Raw genomic sequence first — 14253 nt, 5'->3', positions numbered from 1 at the left:
GTTGGAGAAACAGTGGACCACTGATAAAAAGTGAAGGTGTGAGAATTGGCTCGGGAAGGGATGAGGAAGAGGATAAATCAGAGGTGTGTGTGTGTGTGTGTGTGTGTATGAGAAAGAGAGACAGACAGAGAGAGAGACAGAAATACAGAGAGAGAGCGAGCTAGTTTACACTTAGAGATGGCAATAAGCTAGAGTTGTCCACTAAGCACAGGGCTCCAGAGAGTCACGGGTGTGGAGGTACTGGTTTGGGATTCTTCATCAGGAAGGTGAAGGCTGGAGCCAGGAGGGAGTGAAAGTCCCCTCTCTGTTCTTCATCCATGAATTTACACTTTCTCTCTCTCTCTGTCTCTCAACCATCAACAGTCTTGGCCAGTCTACCAATTCCCTGGTTGCTTGAGTCAGTGTTTACATGAATATGCTGCTGCCGCTGCTAAGTCACTTCAGTCATGTCCGACTCTGTGCGACCCCATAGACAGTGGCCCACCAGGCTCCCCCGTCCCTGGGATTCTCCAGGCAAGAACACTGCAGTGGGTTGCCATTTCCTTCTCCAATGCGTGAAAGTGAAAAGTGAAAGTGAATTTGCTCAGTTGTGTCCGACTCTTAGCGACCCCATGGACTGCAGCCTACCAGGCTCCTCCGTCCATGGGATTTTCCAGGCAGGAGTACTGGAGTGGGTTGCCATTGCCTTCTCCATTACATGAATATAACGGTAGAGTATTTTTACAGTGTATATTGTACTAATATTTCATTCACTTTATTAAACAACTTTTTTTTTACCCTGGAGTCAAAAATTGTCTGTTTTTTTCCTTTGCGTAATTATCTATGCATCTACTGGTAATCATTCCATAAACTCTCCATCAGGACTGTAAAATGTCTTTTAATCTGGTCACAAAAATCTAATGTATTTCAACTGTTTTTTTCCCTTGGAGAAAAAACATTCCTTAGGCTTATCCTCTTCTCATTCCAAGCTTTACTCTTGGCTTTGCTGTCCCACTGTATTCCTGAGACTTCCCCTAACCACATTTGGGGACTTGCATCTCCTCTTCTTGCCAAATCCCCTGTCTCCTGGATCTTCCTATTTGTGGTTTATTCTCTCATTTTGGAGGAGTTCATTCCCCAGTAATTTCCCCGGGACAGTTTCACAGGAGGTAAATTTTTGAAATCTTGCTTGTCTAAAAATGGCTTTATTTTGCTCTCACACTTGATTGACAGTTTGGCATGGCGCAGATTGGAAATCATTTTCCCTCAGAATTTTTAAGGCAATGATCCATTGTTGTCTAGCTTTTCATGTGGCTAGACTCTGAGAAGGCTTCCCAGGTGGCACTAGCAGTAAGGAACGCACTTGCCAATGCAGGAGAGGTAAGAGATGCAGGTTTGATTCCCGTGTTGGGAAGATCCCCTGGAGGAAGGCATGGCAACCCACTCCAGGATTCTTGCCTAGAGAATCCCATGGACAGAGGGGCCTGGTGGGCTAGAGTCCATAGGGTTTTGCAAAGAGTCAGACACTACTGAAGCAACTTTGCATGCGTGCAGACTCTTGAGAAGTCTGATTTATTCTGATTTCTGTAACTTCCTATGTAAGTTTTCTTTCTTCACTTGTTTTTGGAAGCTTTTAGGACATGTATTTTCCATTCTTGATCTTTTGAACCTTTATCATGGTAAGTAATAATAATGTAAGTCTTTTTCATGCATTGCAGTAGGTATTCAGCGGCCCTTTTCAATCAGGAAACATATAGTCTTCAATTCTCGGAAATTTTCATTGTGTTAGATTTCCTTGTTTTTTCCATCATTTTTTCTCTTATTTTCTATCTCTTGGTTTTGCTTATTCTAACTCTATAAGAGATTTTTCTGAACTTTATCCTCTAGTTTTTCTGTTGAATTTGCTAATTTTTTGCTATAAAATTTTGATTTCCAGTGTTTTTCCCGGTTCCCTGGCTTTCTTTTTGGTAGCCTCTTGCTTTTGTGTTGTTGATTCAGGATCTTATTTCATGTTTCTGAGGATATTAGTTGTTGTTTTCTGCTATTTTCTCCCACTTCTTAGACTGCCTCTGTTTATTTTTGTCTCTGGCTTTCAAGCTGGAGACTTTCCTCAGATAATAATAATAGCTGCCATTTACTGGGTGTAAGGGCTTCCTGGTGGTCAGGCAGCAAAGAATATGCCTGCAATGCAGGAGACCTGGATTCGATCCCTGGGTCAGGATCCATTAAAGGAAATGGCAACCCACTTCAATATTCTTGCCTGGGAAAATTTCATGGACAGGGGAATCTGGCAAGCTACTGTCCGTGTGGTTGCAAAGAGTTGGACATGATCGAACAACTAACAGGCTTCCCTGATAGCTCAGACAGTAAAGAATCTGCCAGCAATGAGGGAGAAGCAGGTTCGATCCCTGGGTCGGGAAGATCCGATAGAGAAGGAAATGGCAACCCACTCCAGTATTCTTGCCTGGAAAATCCGTCAGACAGAGGAGCCTTGCGGGTTACCACTAATGGTGTCGAAAAGAGTCGGACACAGCTGAGCGGCTAACACTTTCGTTGGGTGTAAAGCACAGTTCTAAGTATTTTACATGTTTTAACTAATTAAATCTTTACACCCAATGAAGGAGTTACCATTCTTATCCTCAATTTACCAATAAGATACAAACTACTGTGTATAGGTCACCAGGCTCCTCTGTCCTTGGGATTCTCCAGGCAAGAATACTGGAGTGGGCTGCCATTTCCTTCTCCAGGGGATCTTCCTGGCCCAAGGATCTAACTCGCATCTCTTTCATCTCTTCAATCTTCTGCTTTGACAGGCAGGTTCTTTACCGTTAGTGCCACGATGGAAATCCTATAAAATAAATAAGCTACAGTATATATTGTACAGCACAAGGAATATAGCCAATATTTTATAATAACTATAAATAGAGTATAACCTTTTAAAAAAGTGATTGGTTTATTTACTATTCTTGTGCATGAGGCTGTGATAAAATAGAAAAAAGTTGATTTTCCTGAAAAAATCACAAAGAAATGTAAAAAAATTTTACTAGTAAGGAGAATTCCCTGGCAGTCCAGTGGTTAGAGCTCTGAGCCTTCGCTGCTGGGGGCATGGGTGCCATCCCTGGCTGGGAAACTAAGATCCCACATACTGTGTGGTGAGGCCAGAAAAAGAAATTTACTAGTAGAGAAACTGGGATACAGTAGGTTACGACTCTCACCCAGTTCACACAGCTCAGAAGTGAACCTGAATGTAATCAAACTTCCAGCTTTCCAGTTTAGGAAATCTGAGAAATAGAGAAATACATTAAATGTTACCATAGGAATGTAATTGGCCAAATCTATAATGTGTTCCTTTGTATAAGACAATTTATCAACAATCAAGGGTGTAAGGAAAGCTTTTGAAAGAAGGGCAGAGGAATCATTATGGAATAAAGACACTTAAGAAATTTAACCACAAAATACCATGCATGTTCCTTGTTTGGATCCAAGTTTGAACAAGACGTTATAAAAAGACATGTTTGACATCATTGAAAGCATATGAACATAGACTGGACACCAAATAATATTAAGGGATTATTGTCAATTTTGATAGGTGTAGTGATGGCAAGAAGGGTGTAGTGTGTGTGTGTTAAAAATTACTGAGAACTCCCAAGAGCTTCAGTTTCTGTGGGTTATGTTTTTTGAAACTTACCATATTAGAAATTAAAATGGAGATACTTAAATTACAATTATTGCCTCATTTGAAAACAAAAATAATAAAAACATTACATGTTAACATGAACAACATGTTTTATGAAAAACAACTATTTTCTGAAACAAAAAAATTAGTGAGAAAGATGGACTTGTTTTCTGTTTCTATAAATCTTTTTGTATGTCTGACTTAATAGAGGTCAGCTGTATCCTCATACAAGCTACTGCATTCAATCAGGAAGTTCATGTACAGTTGACCCTTGAATAACGATGGTTTGAATTGCCCAGGTCCACTTATATGTGGATATTTTTCTTTTTCTTTAAAAAAATTTTTTTTTAAAAATTGAAGTCATTGATTTCCAGAGTTGTATTAGTTTCTAGCATACAGCAGAATGATTCAGTTATATATATAAATATATATTTATTATTTTTTTATATTTTTCCACTATGATTTATTACAGCATATTGACTCTAGGCCCCTGTGTTATACAGTAGGTTCTTGCTGTTTATCTATTTTATATATAGTATTTTGTATCTGCTAATTCCAAACTCCTTATTTATTCCTTCCTTACCCCCTTTTCCCTTTGTTAACCGTAACTTTGTTCTCTATGTCTGTGATCCTGTTTGTTTTGTAGATAAGTTCATTTGTGTCATATTTTAGATTCTACATGTAAGTAATATCATATGGCATTTGTCTTTCTCTTTCTGACTCACTTCATCTAGTATGATAATCTATAGGTCCATCCATGTTGCTGCAAATGGCATTATGTCATTCATTTTAATGGGTGAGTAGTATTCCAGTGTGTGTGTGTTCATCTACTTTATCCATTCATCTGTTGATGAACATTTAGGTTGCTTCCATGTCTTGGCTATTGTAAATAGATGTGCTTTGAATACTGAGGTGCATATATCTTTTTGAATTATAGTTTTCTCTGGATATGTGCCCAGGAGTGGGATTGCTGGATCATATGGCAACTTTATTTTTTACCTTTTTAAGGAAACTCCAGGCTGTTTTTCACAGTGGCTACACCAATTTACATTCCCACCAACAGTATAGGAGGGTTCTCTGGAAAAGGAGCATTTCAATCACCTCAGATAATTGTGGATTTTTTTTTCTTTGATGCTAGAAGAAACTTGACAAGTGGTAGTTTCTTAAAAGTTATTGCAGCATAGAATCTAAAACTATGCCAGTGAACTTTTCCTATCTTTCTTCGCCTGTTTTTACTGAGATATAATTGTGTAAGTTTATAACATTGTGTAAGTTTGAGGTGTACAATAGGTTGATTTGACACACTTACAGATTGCAATCTGATTACCATGATAAAGGCAGCTACCACCCCCAGCACATCACATAATTACCATTGCTTTTTTGTGGTGAGAGCATTTAAGATCTACTCTTTTGTTGTTCAGTCACTAAGTCGCGTCTGACTCTTTGAGACCCCAAGGACTGCAGCATTCCAGGCTTCCCTGACCTTCACTATTTCCCTGAATTTGCTCAAACTCATGTTCATTGAGTCAGTGATGCCATCCAACCATCTCCTCCTCTATCGCCCCCTTCTCCTCCTACCCTCAACCTTTCCCAGCATCAGAGTCTTTTCCAATGAGTTGGCTCTTCGCATCAAGTGGCCAAAGTATTGGAGCTTCAGCTTCAAGCATCAGTCCTTCCAATGACTATTCAGGGTTCATTTCCTTTAGGATTAACTGGTTTGATCTACTCTTTTAGCAACTTTCAACTATATTATATGCCAATGAACTTTTCATACTGTTACAGTAAAATACACTAGATTATTTTGAATTTTGGTGGATCTTTTACTCATGCATGGTTGTCAACACATGTATTAGTCAATTTGAATTTACTGGTTCACTGAATTGTGCAGATCTTTCAAATGTTGACACATTTCAGATTCATTAATGTCACTACCAGTCTCATCAGGAAAATCTTTTAGTGGGAAATCATTAAGCTCACAGTAGCAAATAGAAGTTTTCCAAACTTCTAATTTCCAACCAAAATATCAAATCTCTTTGGCAACAAATACTGTTAGTTGTTTTCCTTGAAGTGACAGGTGCCCTTTGTTCCTTTTAGAGGAACAACTGCCGAGTCCCCAAGTCTGAATAATCATAGTTTGTCTGTTGGTTATACTTTTTGGTAGGAACGAAGTTTATGAGTAAAGAGCTAGTTCAGCTCGAAAGTCATCATTTATGTGCTTTTCCTGGAGAAGGTCATTGTATCTTGATACGCAGCAGAACTGCTTAAGCCTACTTCCATTTTGACGCACTGAATATTTAAAAGATATGTGCTCAGTGGTTGAGCTTCAATACAATCAGCAACTTCTATTGCAGTTTGGTGCCACTTCCTTGATTGTACTAAGATGCCGTCAGTTTTGCCCATCATTGCTTTTGCAGGTTCATGGAAAATGTCAACACCTTGAAAAAGACAAATGATGGTTCAGTGAACATGATCGCACAGGGATCCCATGAAAGGATCTCAGGGATTCTCAAACTTCATGGATCCACATTGAGAACTGCTGTCGCAGAGAAATTGTTGCAAATATAAACTGGGTAACATAGGTCAAGAATGTTCATTGCAGCACTATTTGTAAAAGCAAAAGCCCAGAAATAACCTTCAGTTTTATCAATGAGGAAATGGGCAGACTGTTGGTATACTCATATTAAATACAATGATCTACCACACAGTAGGGTTTCCCAGGTGATGCAGTGGCTAAAGAATCCTCCTGCCATACAGGAGACGCAAGAAACTTGGGTTCAATCCCTGGGTTGGGAAGATCCCCTGGAGAAGGAAATGGCAACCTCTTCCAGTATTCTTGTCTGGAAAATTCCATGAACAGAAGAGCCTGGCAGGTTACAGTTCATGGGGTTGCAAAGAGTCAGACACGACTGACCACACACACACACCCCCGCACACACCACAGTGTAAGATGAACATACTAAAGTTCTATCAATCAGTAGGGATAGATTTCACTGTCTTAATTTGTACTCCACAAAATCAGGGTGTGAGACAAATTCTGCAGTTCAAGAATGTATTTCGGTGGTGATCCCAGGAATCAGAAATGGTGAGTGAGAAGAAAAGGAAGACAAACCAATAATATGTGCATTACTGAGTTACTGATAATGGTGGGGATTGTCCTCCTTCCTGCTGGGAGTTCCTTGAGGAATTGTGTAGAATACAGCTTAGAGCTATTCCTCCAGAGATGTGGGGCTGGACCATTTTCCACTGACTTCCATCCCTGACCCGCCAAGCCCCTTGACCCCCTGGGGCATTAACTTTACTGAACTCCTAAGCTAGGCACAGGCTGAACAGCCTTCTCAAGTTTGTAAAGACTCCCAGAGGTAAAGAACTGCAATGGCCTGTGAGGTGGAATGCTGGCAGCTTGCCTGCAAGTCTCACTCAGCTACCCTGAAATTGAGTGGGCTGAGGGGACATGGTGTGAGCTACCATAGGTGCTGCTAGACTCAGAAACTAATATGGAGTGAAAAAGGAAAATCACAGGAACTCATGTACAACATGCTCCATCTTTGTAAAGTTCAAAAATACATAAAAGTATATAATGCATGGGTAAGAAGACAATTATATATATTATGAACATAAAATTATGGATGTTCTGGGAGCAAGATAGGCGGGAAAGTGTTTATCACACATTGGGGGACAGTCAGCAGGTTTGTCAGAAAGCATATGTCAGAGTGCATTTGGAGATAAAAGTAGCGAGTCAAAGAAGGTGGCTAATTGGTGGGTGTCTGAGACGAGTCTTCAATTTGACTGATTTGGAAAGTAAAGAGGAGCAAGCTTTTCAGCATGGGTGTGATCGGAGCAAGACGTGTCAAAGCAATCAGCATGCTTGAATGGGAGAGGGAGCTGAGGGGCAGAGGTCCCTTACCTGGCGGCGCTAGGAGGCTTTCCTGCTTTTGGGAACCTTCTCTTTGCTCTGTTCCTTTATCAGGGGCAGACAGGCAGGGCGTGGCTTGTTGGTGCTTAGGAACAGCTGGAAGAGAGTCTGTGTGGCAGAGGGAGCTTCTGGCTGAGAGCTTCAGGCCTTAGAATAAAAGACAAACTTTTCCCAGGCCCACCTCCGGAGTCCTTCCTGCTGCTCTGCCTGATGCCTGGTCTCCCTGAACGGGCGGAGGGTGTTCCCAACTTAGAGACTCCAGTGCAGCCAGTGAGGGACAAAGGGCCCCCGATGCCAAAGGTGGTGAGTCCTCCTACCTCTCCCCCTCTTCATTCTTTTCAGTTCTGTGACTTTCTCGGGATCCTCAGTGAAATGGGGAAATGAGGAACACAAAAGGGGACAGGTGACAAGGAGACCGAATGGGTTTTGTCAAAAGACTCTCCTTTAGGTATTACTGTCATTGTTGTTAAGTATGACAGCTAACACTTACTTAGCCCTTACTCTTAGCCAGGTCCTGGCTGTGTGCTTTCAGACTGAACATCTGTATATGTGCAGAGTCTTAAGCTGCTTGGACTTATCAAGGGAACTTTGGTTGCATGTTTTTTTCTGATTTAGAAGTTTTTGAAATTAAACTGCTTCAAACTTAAGGATGAATGATTTCCTGTGGGGGAAAATATTTCCAACCTGTATAAGAGAAAAAAAATATTATATGAAGAATTTTATTGTTTAAAGAAATCATTTAAGAGACAAATGTCCAAATAGAAAAATGGACAAAGTATAAAGACAGGTAACTGACAAAGTTCAGATGACAAAGGAATAATCAAAGAAGTACAAATTAAAATGACACATCATTATTTTTAATGAGATACCATTTTCTTATTCATTAAAGTGACAAAGAATAAAAAAAAAAAAACTCAGTGATGGCAGGATTGTGGAAAAACAATTTCATTCACTTTGGTAAATTGATATGACTTCTCTGGAGGGTAATTTGGCAGTGCAAATTAAAAGTCTTATCATTTTAAAGATGGGAAACTCAAAGCTTAAGAGTTTGTGATTTCCTTAAAGTTACAAAGTCACATAATTAGGGACCAAACTAAGACTAGGACTAGGCCTTATGACCTGACCTTTAATCCACAGTCACTTGTAGCGAAGCTTATAATAGAAATGCACTGGGGAAAACCTGAATATTTTATAATATTATTTTAAAAATTATTTTAAATTATTATATTATTTAAAAATTCTTGCATATTCATAATGGAATACTGAAATTATTGAATGAATATTTGATGGTATGGGAAAACTACATAATGTAGTTCTTGGTAAAAATGCTGGATATGAAAACAGTATATACTGATGTGCTGTGCTTAGTCGCTCAGTCGTGTTTGACTCTTTATGACCCCATGGACTGTAGCCCACCAGGCTCCTCTGTCCATGGAATTCTCCAGGCAAGAATACTGGAATGGGTTGCCATTCCCTCCTCCAGGGGATATACTGCTACTACTGCTAAGTCACTTCAGTCCTGGGCATATACATGAAGAAAACCATAATTCAAAAAGATACATACATCCCAATGTTCACTGTTGTAGTTTTCACAGTAGCTAGGATATGGAAGCAACTTTATCCATCAACAGAGAAGTGGATAAAGATATGGTACATATACACACTGGAATATTACTCAGTCATGAAAAAGAATGAAATAACGTCATTTGCAGCAACATGGACAGACCTGGAGATTGTCATGCTGAGTGAAGTAAGTCAGAAAGAGAAAGACAAATATTATATGATATTGCTTACATGTGGAATCTTTCAAAAAATGGTGGGTACAAATAAATTTATTTACAAAATAGAACTAGAGTCATAGATGTAGAAAACAAGCTTATAGTTATCAGAGAGTAAGGACGGGGGAGAGGTAGATTGGAATTGATACATACACACTGTGCCTGCATGCTCATTCACTTCAGTCGTGTCCAGCTCTTTGTGACCTCATGGACTATAGCCCGCGAGGCTCCTCTGTCCATGGGAGTCTCTAGGCAAGAACACTGGAGTAGGTTACCATTTCCTTCTCCAGGAGATCTTTCCAACCCAGGGATCAAACCTGCGTCTCCTGCATTGCAGGTAGATTCTTGGCTGTCTGAGCCACCAGGAAGCCCATATACACACTATAGTATATAAAATAGACAACTAATAGGGACCTATTGTATAACATAGGGAACTCTACTCAATATTCTATAATGGCCTATAGGGGAAAAGAATCTTAAAGAGTGGACATCTGTATATATATACCTGATTCACTTTGCTGTATTCCTGAAAATAACACAACATTATAAATCAACTATACTCCAATAAAACTTTTTTTAAAGACTATGGGAGATAGTAAGAAGAGAGGACTCTTAGTTCCTTGAAGTAGGATGGATACAAGAAAAAATTAAAATCACATATATAGCAATGAGAAAATACTTTTTTACATATAGCAATTTTGGGACCTGGTGTCCTATAGGTGACTTACAACAAAGGTAACATCTAGACAACTGATGATGGCAAACTCTTCCTCACCATCTGTTCACCCTTTTATTTTTTCAGCCTTTTTCTTCTACCTTGTTTCCCCTCTACCATCTTTTAGTTTCCAGTCCCTTTCTTTGATTTCTTCTTCCCATCTGGCTTGGAAACTTCCATTGAATAAAATGATTTTCCTTTACCATTACTCTGCCCACTGAAGGCTCTCTCAAAAATAGAACTTGAATAATGCCCCTCTTAACTCTGTAATTTTGTAATCTGAAGTACAAAATTTCCAAATTAGGATATTTCTAATGGAGAACTGAAAGTCAGACATTCTTGATATGTTGTTTTTCCTTTTAGGAAGCAAGATTATAGCATAATGGAGCTGGGGAAAGGAATTTTAAACTTCATCTAGTCAAAATTCTTTAATTAAATACATTTCATTTTTGCTAAATGTAGTTTCATGTTACACATCTGTTCATCAATATATTATACTTTATTAATAAGTTGGGAAATAGAGATGAGAAAAAATTGCCCATATTTCCAACCACCTTAATTATTAATGACTACTCATATTTTATAGGCCTTCCTTTTTTTGCTTTTAACACATCATTAGTTTACATTTGAGGCATAGGCTTGATGAACTGTAATTAACTTAGTCATTTCCTTATTGATGTACTTATAGATGGTCCTGTTTTTCACTATTATACAAATACTACTGACATCATGTAAACTTCTGTATTTCAGATTCTTTCCTTAGAGTAGATTTCCAGAATATTTCTTACTGGATCAAAAGCCAAATACATTTCCTTACATCTTGTTACTTCCCAATTGACAGTGTAATCAGCAAATGTAAGTGAATCTCCCAATTTAAAGATGAAAAATCAGGGCCTAAGAGTTTAAGTGACTTGCTCCAAGTTACAAAGTCACACAGATAGAGAGCCCAAGCCAAGACGAAAAGCAAGCATCTGGCTCTAGTCCTCAATTCACTAGGGACATAAGCCTTTCTTTTATCTCTTGGTTTTATTTAAACTTAGATGTTTGGGAATGTTGTCAAGTAGCTTACTCTCTGCTCTTCTCATATGAGATTTTTGAGGAATAAAATTCACACCTTCAATAAAAATGCTAAGGTCTCATGTCACGTGAGTCACATTCTACCCAATGACAGCAAAATACACGTGAAACATTTACCAAAATAGACCATATGCTAGCCCATAAAATAAGCAAATAAATTTCAAAGGGTTGAAGTCATACGAAGTATGTTTTCTGGCCCCAATAGCATTAAACTAGAAATCAATAACAGAGGCATGTCTTCTTCCTGACTGGTCTCCGTGGTTCCTGCCTGAGAACTGCTGATAGCAATATGTCTTCAGGAAATGCCGAAAATGGGCTCCGTGCCCCTCAGTTCAAAGCAATAGTTGTTATGCCAGATGATCAGTGCAAAGATATCAGCCTATCTGACTATAGAGAAAAATATGCTATGTTCTTCTTTTACCCTCTTGACTTCACCTTTGTGTACCCCATGGAAATCATTGCTTTCAGTGATCGGGCAGAAGAATTGAAGAAACTCAATTGATGGTCTTTCTTGGTGGTGCAGTGGTTAAGAATCTGCCTGCCAAAGAAGGGGATAGGGGTTCGATCCCTGGTCTGGGAAGATTCCACGTGCTGCGGGGAAACTAAGTTCATGTGCTACGACTACTGAGCTCGCATGCCACAACTACCGAAGCCTGTGCACCCTTGAGCCTGTGCTCCTCAACAAGAGAAGCCTCTGCAATGAGAAGCCTGAGGACCACAACAGAGAACAACCCCTTCTTACTGCAACTAGCAAAAGCCGTTGAGAAGCAATGAAGACCCAGTGCAGCCTAAAATAAATAAGTTAAAAAAAAAAAGAAACTCCACTGCCAAGTGATGGATGTTTCTGTGGGTTTTCACTTCTTGTCACCTGGCGTGGATTAACACACCCAAGAAACAAGGAGGACTGGGGCCCGTGAACATTCCCTTGATATCAGACCCCCAGGGCACCATTGCTCAGGACTATGGGGTCTTAAAGGCTGATGAAGGCATCTCATTCAGACCCTTTTTACTATTGACAATAAAGGTATCCTTTGAAAGACCACCACCAACGACCTTCCTGTTGGCCACTCTGTGGATGAGACACTGAGACTAGTTCAGGCCTTTCCATTTATTGACACACATGGGAAGGTGTGCCCAGCTGGCTGGAAGTTTGGCAGTGATACCATCAAGTCTGATGTCCAGAAGAGCAAAGAATATTTCTCTAAGTAGAACTGAGCTCTGGGCCATTTTAGGGCCAGGCTGCAGTAGAGGGCCTTGAGAACAAAACCTCCTTTGTCCTACTGCCATGCTTAAAAACAAGGCCTTGCACTCATTCTAGATGTGGTATGGGATAGGACAGGCCTTTCCTGCAGGCGTTGGGGAAGCAGATCTCTCTTCCTCTGTACAGAATGACCTGAGCTGTGTTATGGGGCAGGCCAACTGATGTGTACAGTAGTAGGGTATATAGTAGCAGGCACTTTTAATCTTTTGTAGTTTCTGTTAAACTTGAGCTAAAGGGAAAAAAGAAGCTATTAGCAGAAGGTTATCTCAAAAAATTTCAAATATTTGGAAACTAGATAACACATTTAATTCAAAGAAGAAATTAAAAGGAAATTAGAACTTTTTTTTTTTTTACTTCTTGAAATGAGTACTGTCTTTATTCACAATTTCACAAAGACAGAGACTGAGGCTTAGAAGTTCAGCTTAAACAATTGGTTGGTAAGTGGTGACTCAGGCTCAGAGACCTAGTGCTTCACTGTTACCCTTTCTTCACCTAGTTCTTCCATGTATACTGGGTCCATGGATGCCTGAACTTAATCAGAAGTGTAGAATGTATTTTGACTGTAACAAAAATGAAAACCAAAAAAAAAAAAAAAAAAAGAAAATGAAAATCATTGCATATCAAGATTTGTTGGATGTCGCTAAAGCAATTCCTGAGGAGAAATTTGTGACTAAATGACTAATGACTATATTAGAAAAGATGAGTAATACAGTCATCTGTATTGTACTAAGTGACAATATTAGGAAAGAAGATCACAGATCATTGACCTAAGCAACAAGGAAAGAAGAACAAATTAAATCCGAAGTAAGCAGAAGAAAGGAATTAATAAAGATCTGAGCAAAAACTAATAAAATAAGAAACAGAAAAACATTAGAGAAAATCAATGAAACCAAAAGACGATTCACTGAGTTCAATAAAATTGATGAACCTCTAGTCAGACTGATCAAGAAAAAAGGGACACAAATTACCAATCGCAAGAATGAGAGAGGTGCCTCCTGGACTGTGTGTTACTTGGCCCAAACTGAACTCTATTTCTTCTCCTTTTTCTCCTTTCCTTTCTGGTCATCCTCCTACTGCTTCTTTTAATAGATTTATTTCCTGATTATCACAGTTACACACGTTCAAGGCAGATAATTTAGAAAACACACAGAGAAAACGGTAAAGATCATCTTTGTTCTCCTCTCCCACTCTTAGAAATAACCACTGCTTAATATCTACATTCTTGCCTTTTCTCTAAGCATCTTCTCCCTAAATTGTATCAGACTATGCATAATTTTTGTAAAAATATTTATTTACTTGGCTGCCTCGGGTTTTAGTTGTGGTGCACGGACTCTGTAGTTGTGGTGTGTAGGCTTAGTCGCTCAGCTGCGGTTGGGGTCTTAATTCCCTGACCAGGAACAGAACCTGTGTCCCCGGCATTGCAAGGCGGACTCTTAACCACTGGACTACCAGGGAAGTCCCTATGCTTGTGGTTATACGCATGCATCACAATTTTAAAGCGAAAACTAACAATAGAGCCCTACACCAGTGTGCTGTTTGCCATGAGATAAACAGAACTGGAAATGTGTTCAAATCTTGAGTCCATCTTCAGTTTCACAACCTTGCTTTGACTGTCCAACCCACTCCAAGCTCCATTTTGCCATCTTCCAAGACCTGCAGGGACCCAGCCTTATGACTTTTTGGAAAGGATTTGAAATCTTGAAGAGAATGTAAGAGAGAGATTCTCTCTTCCTTGAGGGTTTGCATTTGAACTTCAACCTTAGGGGTAACATGAAAGATTTGTTTCCTGCCCAGGGAATTTCTTGATGGCAGACATGAAATTAAGGGACACTTGCTCCTTGAAAGGAAAGCTAT

At 39.4% G+C, this 14253-nt stretch overlaps 1 pseudogene; it reads left to right on the top strand.

Annotated features, from left to right (window-relative positions):
• Nucleotides 1-11427: 11427 nt before the first annotated feature.
• Nucleotides 11428-12347, top strand: LOC133040352 (peroxiredoxin-1-like; annotated as a pseudogene).
• The last annotated feature ends 1906 nt before the right edge of the window (nucleotides 12348-14253 follow it).

Source organism: Dama dama, chromosome 20, assembly GCF_033118175.1.
Source record: "Dama dama isolate Ldn47 chromosome 20, ASM3311817v1, whole genome shotgun sequence".
In the NCBI taxonomy this organism is placed as follows: Eukaryota; Metazoa; Chordata; class Mammalia; order Artiodactyla; family Cervidae; genus Dama; species Dama dama.
Note: the sequence above shows the minus strand (reverse complement) of the source record. Positions and strands in the feature narration are given on the sequence as shown.